The sequence below is a fragment of the Arvicola amphibius genome, chromosome 4 (genome assembly GCF_903992535.2).
Source record: "Arvicola amphibius chromosome 4, mArvAmp1.2, whole genome shotgun sequence".
NCBI lineage: Eukaryota > Metazoa > Chordata > Mammalia > Rodentia > Cricetidae > Arvicola > Arvicola amphibius.
Genome location: NC_052050.1, coordinates 59,886,024 through 59,895,284, shown reverse-complemented (window position 1 = coordinate 59,895,284; position 9,261 = coordinate 59,886,024).

Sequence of the window (9,261 nt, the reverse complement as noted above, 5' to 3'; positions counted from 1 at the left end):
TGGGTCTTTGCTGCAATAAAAAGCTACCATACTGATGGGCCAGGGGAGCCTACATTTAGGGTCACAGGAGATCAGTGTGAGGTGGTCATCTCTCTGGCCCCACCTCAGCCTCCTCACACTGGAGTATGTGGAGAACACTGGGGTCTTGGACTCTAGGCTGCCATTGCTTGCCCTCCATCCAGCCCTGGTTCAGACTGCACAGCAGGAGGTAAGGGAGTGTACCCCACACCCTGACAGTGAGAAACCACAAGACCTGGTGTTCATCAGTGCAAGGCGCTGGGTGTGTTCTCAAAGGCAAAGCTTCCTGCACCCTGGGAAGTGGAGGTTGCCATGGCTTACTACCACAGAGGGGAAAATAGAGTCCAAAAGGAAGGAAGGGTGAGGGCCATGTGACCTACCCAGGACCCAAGTTCTAACAGAAGACCATGCCTTGTGTTCTCAGTGTCTATGGTGGCTCCCCATCCTAATGGCACCTACCAGATCCTGTCTGTAAATCCAGTTATTCTTAGCACTTAGGTGCTGGCTTGTGAACCAAAGCTGTCTGCAAACACAAGACCGCAGAAGTTCTCACTCTGACCTTGGAGCCTGCATAGTTAGACTTCCCAGTTTAGTGTGTGTGCTGACAAGGTGGGCACTTTATCATGTTTTTTTTTTTGTAAATAAATAAACCACTTTGTTTATTTAACTTTCCACTTTATTTAACTGGTAGCACAGCCACCGTTGAGGGCTAAAACAAGACAGCAGCTATCTGGACTCTTCCACTCTGCTGGGGACACCAAATACGACCCTGAAAGCATCCCTGGGGGACAGCTAAGTGGACCAGATGTCTTGCTACTCATGTCAGGTGCTGGGTCCAACTCCTGCCAGGCAAGGTGAGACAATTCCAAGAGTGCCAGGGAGTCAGCCCAGTGGTTGGGGCCTGGCAGGGAGGAACCGGGCAGCCACGCTGCTGCTTCTCACTTGAGTCCAGAGTCAGAGACCAACTTAGGGTGCACAGCAAGGAAGGCAAACCAGGAATTCTGAGGGGTAATGACTTGGCAGTGTGGATCCGTTGACTGCAGCCCTATGAGATGCTTAATCTTGCTGGACAACTTGGTTGGGTTTAGAGTCACCTAGGAGACTAGCCTCTGAATGGAAAGAAGAACACGAGCTGGCCACATTGCCCATCACTCTTTGCTTCCCGACTGCAGACGCAGTGTGGATGTGGCCAGCTGACTCCCCGAGCCTGCCGCCTCGCCTTTCATACCGTGGTGTGCCGGACCCTCTTGAACCAGAAGCCAAGACAAACTCTTCCTGAAGCTGCTTCTTGACACGGGTCTTGTCACAGCTTTGAGGAAAGCACAACACCCTCTGCACACGACACGGATGGGGGAGAGGTGTTGCAGAGTTGCCTAAGGATATACAAGAACTCTGCATTTTCCACATTTTTTTGTGAAGCTAAGTCATCACTAAAAATATTTACTATTTTAGAAAAAAAGTAGAGAGAAAAGTATTGGAAAGAAATGAAGAAGGATTAGTTACAAATTTAAAAATGTGGCGCTAAAAAATTCAGCAACAAATAAAAAATTTAAAAGATGAGTTTGATAATTGATTAGATACAGCTGGAGAGAGTTGCAAGGAACTGGAAGATAAGACGGGAGAAAATATCCTGACTGAAGAACAAAGTTAAATAGAGCGCAAATAAGCCAGGCATGGTGGTGCACACTTTTAATCCCAGCACTTGGGGGACAGGGGCAGGTAGATGTCTGTGAGTTCTAGACCAGCCTGATCTACAGAGTGAGTTCCAGGGCAGCCAGGGCTATGCAGAGAGACCCTGTCTCAAAGTCAAAATAATATAATAATAATATAAAAGCATAAATTACATTTGAAACCTAATACCTAAAAAAAACTAAGATGTATGTAACTTGAGTCCCAAAGGAGTAAAAGGCATAGGGCAGTGGCAATAGTTCAGGGGATGGTAACTGAATAAAAATTATATGTGTGTGTGGTGGGAGAGAGGGTGGTGGGGACAGAACCCAGGGCCTTGTACTTGCTAAGCAAGCAGGTCCACTGATGGGTTATACCCCCACTCGTAAGAGGGTCTTTTAAGCAGCATGGATTTGAGAGAGACCATGAGCCTCTTGCAGGATAAAGCTAAAGCCATATATGGAACTGTTAACTCCAGTGGCTCTGGGGAAATGCCCGACAGAGCAGCATCTTAAGGAGGAGTGGCTTGTTTGGGCTCAGGGTTTCCGAGGTTATGACAGGTACAGCAGATGGGCTGTGTTCACAGTGCGGATCTGAGATGAGGTGTAGATTTCTGAGACGAATGTGTGGTAGGTCAGGGCACAGGAACCAGAGAGGAGTGCAGGAAGAAAGCCTGAAACGCAGAAGGCACCTTCCTTCCCAAACCACAGCAGAATTGCACAGTAACATTACTGGGAATGAGACCCTCGCCCACCTGACCCCACCTCCAGCAGACCAAGGGCTCCGCCAGCACAGAATCTTTGCCTCAACTTTGCTATTGCTTTGTTGTCGGAGCTTGGCTGCTTGTGGACCATGCAGGTGACCTCTCTGCTTCTTGGGTCCTCTCAGGGGCTGGGGCCACTGGCTAGAAGAGCCTGGGGATCAGTAGGAATATGGCTCTCGTAGGCCAGGGTCTGGCTCCTGGTAGGAGGAGTGCATGATCTGAGGTTTGAGATTCGTGGAAGCAAATGCCCTCTCCACCACACCACAAGCTGTATACAAAATGCCAAGTCTCTCTAACCCCACTTTCTTTCTTTTTTTTTTTTTTTCGAGACAGGGTTTCCCTGTAGTTTCTAGAGCCTGTCCTGGAACTAGCTCTTGTAGACCAGGCTGGCCTCGAACTCTAACCCCACTTTCTTATATGTGAAAGGGCTGCAACCATCTTGCCTTCACTCAAAGGATGAAAAATCAAACTTGTGCCTGGCACATGACAGGTGGTTAGCAAACTTTGATAACCGACTATTAGCCTACCCTGTCAATTGTAATAAAATGCTGATTGGCCAGTAACCAGGCAGGAAGTAGAGGCAGGGTGACCAGGCAGGAAGTAGAGGCGGGGCAATGAAAACAGGAGAATTCTGGGAGAGGAAAGCGTCAGTTTGCAGTCATCACCCAGATGCAGAAGACATAAGATGTGACTGCCTCGAAAAAGGTACCAAGCCACATAGCTAACACAGACAAGAAAAATGAGTTAATGTAAGATGTAAGAATTAATTAATAAGAAGCCTGAGCTACTAAGCCAACCAGTTTATGATTAATGTAGACCTGTGTGTGTTTATTTGGGACTAAACAGCTGTGGGACCTGGTAGGACAAAAACTCAGTCAACACTATATGACCCACTATGGCTGGCCTCAAACTTGTGCCTTTCCTTCTTCTTCAGCCTCCTGAGAACTGGGATTAGAGGTATGTGCCACCATGTGCCGCCTGGAGATCACATTCTAGCTGAGAAAGCAGGTGGCCCCTATGAGCACAGAAATGCATACAGAGAAAATATAAGCTCGTGGTAGCCAGATGTGGCTCAGGTGGTGCACTGGCTAGTTTTATGTCAAATTAGAGTCACTGGAGAAGAAGGAGCCTCCGTTGAGAAAATGCCTCTCTAAGATCTGGCTAGAGGCAGACCTGTAGGGCATTTTCTTAATGATTGATGGTGTGGGAATCAGACAATTTTGGGTAGGACTACTCCTGGGTTGTTGTCCCTGGGTTCTATAGAAAAGCAGACTGAGCAAGTCATGGAGGGCAAGCCAGTAATCACTACCCCTCCATGGCCTCTGCATCCGCTCTTGCCTCTAGATTCCTGCCCTGCTTGAATTCCTGCCCACGGGGCTTTTGATGATGAACTGTTAAATGGGACTGTGAGTGAAATAAATGTTGAGGGGCATTTAGGTTGTTTCCAGGTTCTGGCTATGACAAACAATGCTGCTATGAACATAGTTGAGCACATGTGCTTGTGGTTCAACTGAGCATCCTTTGGATATATACCCAAGACTGGTATTGCTGGGTCTTGAGGAAGGTTGTATCCTAATTTTCTGAGAAATGGCCACACTGATATCCAAAGGGACTGTACCAGTTTGCACTCCTACCAGCAATGCAGAAGTGTCCCCTTTTCCCCATAACCTCTCCAGCATAAGTTATCAGTGTTTTTTATCTTGGCCATTTTTACAGGTGTAAGATGGAATCTCAGAGATATTTTGATTTGCATTTCTCTGATGACTAAGGATGTTGAACATTTCCTTAAGTGTCTTTCAACCATTTTAGATTCCTCTGTTGAGAGTTCTCTGTTTAGGGCTGTACCCCATTTTTTATTGGATTATTTGTTCTTTTGATTACCAATTTCTTGAGTTCTTTGTATATTTTGGAGATCAGACCCTTGTCTGATGTGAAGTTGGTGAAGATATTTTCCCATTCTGTAAGCTGCAGTTTTGTCTTGTTTGACTGTGTCCTTTTCTTTACAGAAGCTTTTCAGTTTCAGGAGGTCCCATTTATGAATTGTTTCTCTCAGTGTCTGTGCTGCTGGTGTTATATTTAGGAAGTGGTCTCCTGTGCCAATGTGTTCAAGTGTACTTCCCACTTTCTCTTCTATGAGGTTCAGTGTGGTTGGCTTTATGTTGAGGTCTTTGATCCATTTGGACTTGAGTTTTGTGAATGGTGATAGATATGGATATATTTCATTCTTCTATATGTTGATATCCAGTTATGCCAGCACCATTTGTTGAATATTCTTGTTTCTATTTTATATTTTTTTGCTTCTTTGTCAAAAATCAGGTGTTCATAGGTGTGCAGATCAGTATCGGGGTCTTTGATTTGATTCCATTGGTCCTCTTGTCGGTTTTTATGTCAATACCAGGCTGTTTTCAGTACTGTAGCTCTGTAGTAGAGTTTGAAAGTCAGGGATGATGATGTCTCCAGAAGTTCCTTTATTGTACACAATTGTTTTGGCTATTCTGGGTTTTTTTGCTTTTCCATATGAAGTGGAATACTGTTCTTCTTTCGAGGTCTGTGAAGAATTTTGCTGGGCATTGCATTGAATCTGTAGATTGCTTTTGGTAAGATTGCCATTTTTACTATGTTAATTCTACCTACCCAAAAGCATGGGCGATCTTTCCATTTTCTGGTGTCTTCTTCAATTTCTGTCTTCAAAGATTTAAAGTTCTTGTCATACAGGTCTTCCACTTGTTTGGTTAGAGTTACTCTAAGATATTTTATGTTATTTGTGGCTATTGTGAAGGGTGATGTTTCTCTGATTTCCTTCTCAGTCCATTTATCATCTGTGTAAAGGAGGGCTACTGATTTTTTTTAGTTAATCATGTATCCTGCAATATTACTGAAAGTGTTTATGAGTTTTAGAATTTCCTTGATAGAATTTTTGAGGTCACTTATGTAAACTATTGTATCATCAGCAAATAGTGAGAGTTTGACTTTTTTTTTCCGATTTGTATCCTCTTGATCTCCTTTTGGTTTTTTATTGCTCTAGCTAGAACCTCAAGAACTATATTAAATAGATATGGAGAAAGTGGACAACCTTGTCTTGTTCCTGATTTCAGTGGGATCGCTGTGAGTTTCTCTCCATTTAGTTTGATGTTGGCTTCTGGCTTGCTGTATATTGCCTTTATTATGTTTAGGTATGTTCCTCGTATCACTGAGAGACTTTAAATTTTTAAAGATATTTTGGAATTTTACAAAGAGTTTGGATTCTAAAAAAGTTTGGGGGCTGGAGAGATGGCTCAGAGGTTAAGAGCACTGGCTGCTCTTCCAGAGGTTCTGAGTTCAATTCCCAGCTACCGCATGGTGGCTCACAACCATCTGTAATGAGATCTGGTGCCCTCTTCTGGCCAGCAAGCATAAAGACAGACAGAACACTGTATACATAATAAATACATCTAAAAAAAAAGAAAGTTTGGATATTTTTAAAAGAGACTTTGAAATTTTAAGTATTTAATTTTTTTTCTTGAGACAGAGTTTCTCTGTTGGATATCCTGGAACTCTCTTTGTAGACCAGGCTGACATATTTAAAATTTTAAACACAGTGGGGCTTTTAAACTTTAGAATATTTTATATTGTGATGTTCCTATTAATGTGAGATCTTAGGAGTGAATAAGAAAGGAAAGTCTGAGACTCAGTAGTGATCGATCTATGTGTCAATTCGACAAGGGTCAGTCGTGCTAGCTATTTTTATGTCAACTTGACCCAAGCTAGAGTCACTGGAGAGGAAGGAGCCTCCACTGAGAAAATGCCTCTATAAGATCCAGTTATAAACCTGGCAGTGGTGGCACATGCCTTTAATCCCAGCACTTGGGAGGCTGAGACAGGTGGATCCCTGTGAGTTTGAAACCAGCCTGGTCTACAAAGTGAGTTCCAGGAGAGCCAGGACTACAAAAAGAAACCCTGTCTCAAAAAAAAAAAAAACCCTAAACAACAAAACAAAAAACAGCTGAACAAACCTCATAACACAGACCTAAGTGATGAGGATCCTTGATTCCTCTTTCACTCCACATGTCAACCAGAAGGGTATTTATTTAAAAACTAATTTTATTTTCTTTTTAAAAGCTGGGTATAATAGTACATGTTTTTTGTTTTAAGGTTAATTTATTTTTATGTGTATGAGTATTTTACCTGTATGTATATCTGTGCACCAAGTGAGTGACTGGTGAGGATCTCTGTGAGTTTGAGGCCAGCCTGATCTACTGAGTCAGTTCCAAGACAGTGACAGCCAAGGATAAACGAAGAAACCCTGTCCTGAAAAACCAAACAAACAAACAAACAAAACAAAAAAGAAAGAAAAAGAGAAAAATCCAACTATAGGCAGGCCCACAGGCATTTTCTTAATTAGTGATTGATGTGGAGGAGGCATTGCTGGGCCGGTGGTCCTGAGTTCTTAAGAAAGCAAGCTGAGCAAACCGTGGAGAGCAAGCCAGTAAGCCGCATCCTTTCATGGTCTCTGCAGCAGCGTCTGCCTTCAGGAGCTTTAGCTTCTTTCCTGCTTGAGTTCCTGCACTCACTGCTTTTGATGATCAACTGTTATACGGAACCATGAGCGAAAGAACCCCTTTCCTCTCTACACAGCTTTGACCGTGGGTTTCATCACAGCAATAGAAACCCTCACTAAGACGGACTGGGACTCTGGTCAGTAGTAGAATGGACTCTCAAAGGAGATGCTGGAGCCAAGACTTTGTGGTGCAGAGGACAGGAGGCAAAGTGTTGCCAGGGCAGGGAAGCAGGACAATGGCTGTGGGTGTTCCCAGGGATGTCCCTGGCCCACCCCAGGGATGTCTGTGGTGGAACAGACACAGGAGGTGTGGGAGAGAAGAGCAGGTGATGGATCCAGGTTACTCTTGGCTTGTGTGCTCCCACCTGGCTGGTCTGTGAGTCATAGGCTGTGCACAGAGATCTCTCTGAGTCACTACCCCCCCCCAACCTTCCCTCAGGGTGTGACCTTTTCTCTTCACAAAGGACCTGGCTCACTGAATCTCATCCCACAAATTGGTCATCTCTTCTAGGAAGCAGAACTTGGGGCTTTGTGAACTTGCTTTTAATTTCCACGCATTTGCTCATTCAAAAACTATTGACTGAACGGATGGTATGTGCTGAGTTCTGTGTTGGGGTCTGAGGACAAGTCTGATGTTCAAATGGCCCAGATCCCACACGGTTCATGACCACTGTCCCACCTGTAAAATACGTGTTCCCCTAAAGGGCCATCAACTTGTAGGTCCCTCCCCTTCTAAAGCCCCAAGGATCCCGGAGGAGGCAGCTTTCCCAAACCCATTTGTACAGTAGAGGACTTCAACTCAAGAGACAAGGGACCATTGGGGAGGGAAATGGATTTTTTCCTATCTTAAGAGCTAAAGGTGGGGCTGGAGAGATGGCTCAGAGGTTAAGAGCGCTGCCTGCTCTTCCAAAGGCCCTAAGTTCAATTCTCAGCAACCACATGGTGGCTCACAACCATCTGTAATGGGGTCTGGTGCCCTCTTTTGGCCTACAGGCATACAGACAGACAGAATATTGTAGACATAATAAATAATTTTTTTTTTAAAAAAAAAGGACTCGCCAGACGGTGGTGGCGCACGCCTTAAATCCCAGCACTCGGGAGGCAGAGGCAGGCGGATCTCTGAGTTCGAGGCCAGCCTGGTCTACAAGAGCTAGTTCCAGCACAGGAAAAACAAAACAAAACAACAACAACAACAAAAACAAACAAACAAAAAAAAGGACTCAAAGCCCTTAGTCAAAAAAAGGGGGAAAAAAAAAAAGATCTAAAGGTTTCTTGAGGCTCCGTGAGGGAGTGGCCACCGAGCCTGACTTAACCCTAAGTCTGTTCCCCAGACCCACATGGCAGAAGGAGAGAACTGGCTTCTACAACATATGCTCTGACCCCTACATGCGTCGCTAGCTCCGTTAACACCACAGGCCAAAGGCAAATCTTTAACACATGATTTCAGGACATTCATCAGTATGACAGTAAAAAGAGAGAGCCCTTCCTCACAGGCACTAAAAATAGAGAAATGATGGCAGGTTTAGAAAGCCAGCAGCTTGCAAGGGTGGCATCTGTTTTGGCCAAGGATCACCAGTTTAAGCTGTCACCCTTGTTACGCTGGGTTTGAGCTACATAAGCCAGTGCTGGGCAAGCAAGGGTGGGCGTGGGAGAAACAGCCAAAGCACCAGCCCAGGTGTCGCTGCTTTCAAAGGGGCCATTGCCTTCCATGGAGACGCCTGGTAGGTCGGTTTCTTTTCTCATCATTTTGAAGAACCAGATGGAAGCAACTTGTAGGAGACAGGATTTATTTAGTTGGTGGTTTCCTAAGTTTAACTCCTGGTGATGGTTCTGCTGCTTCACAGCCTGTGGTAAGGTGGGCGGAGTGGGGAGAAAAGAGACAGGGAGGGCCAGGCTCCCAACAGCCCAGCTTCCTTCCATAGGCCCCATCTTCTGTGGGGTCCACCGCCTCCCAGCAGCTTCTCAGGCCCCAGACCATGCTTTCAGCACATGAACCTGGGGTATCAAGATAAACCACAGTACAGATCAAAGAAGAGATGGAAGATTGAAAATAACAGATATAACTTTCTCAATCTTCCTTTAATACGGTGCCTCATGTTGTGGTGAACCCCAACCATAAAATTATTTTGTTGCTACTTCATAACTGTAATTTTGCTACTGTTATGAATTGTAAACATCTGATATGCAGGAAATCTGATGTGACCCCTGTGAAGGGGTCATTCAATCCCTTCCAAGGGGCATCAGGACCCACAGGTTGAAGACTACTGCTTTAGAC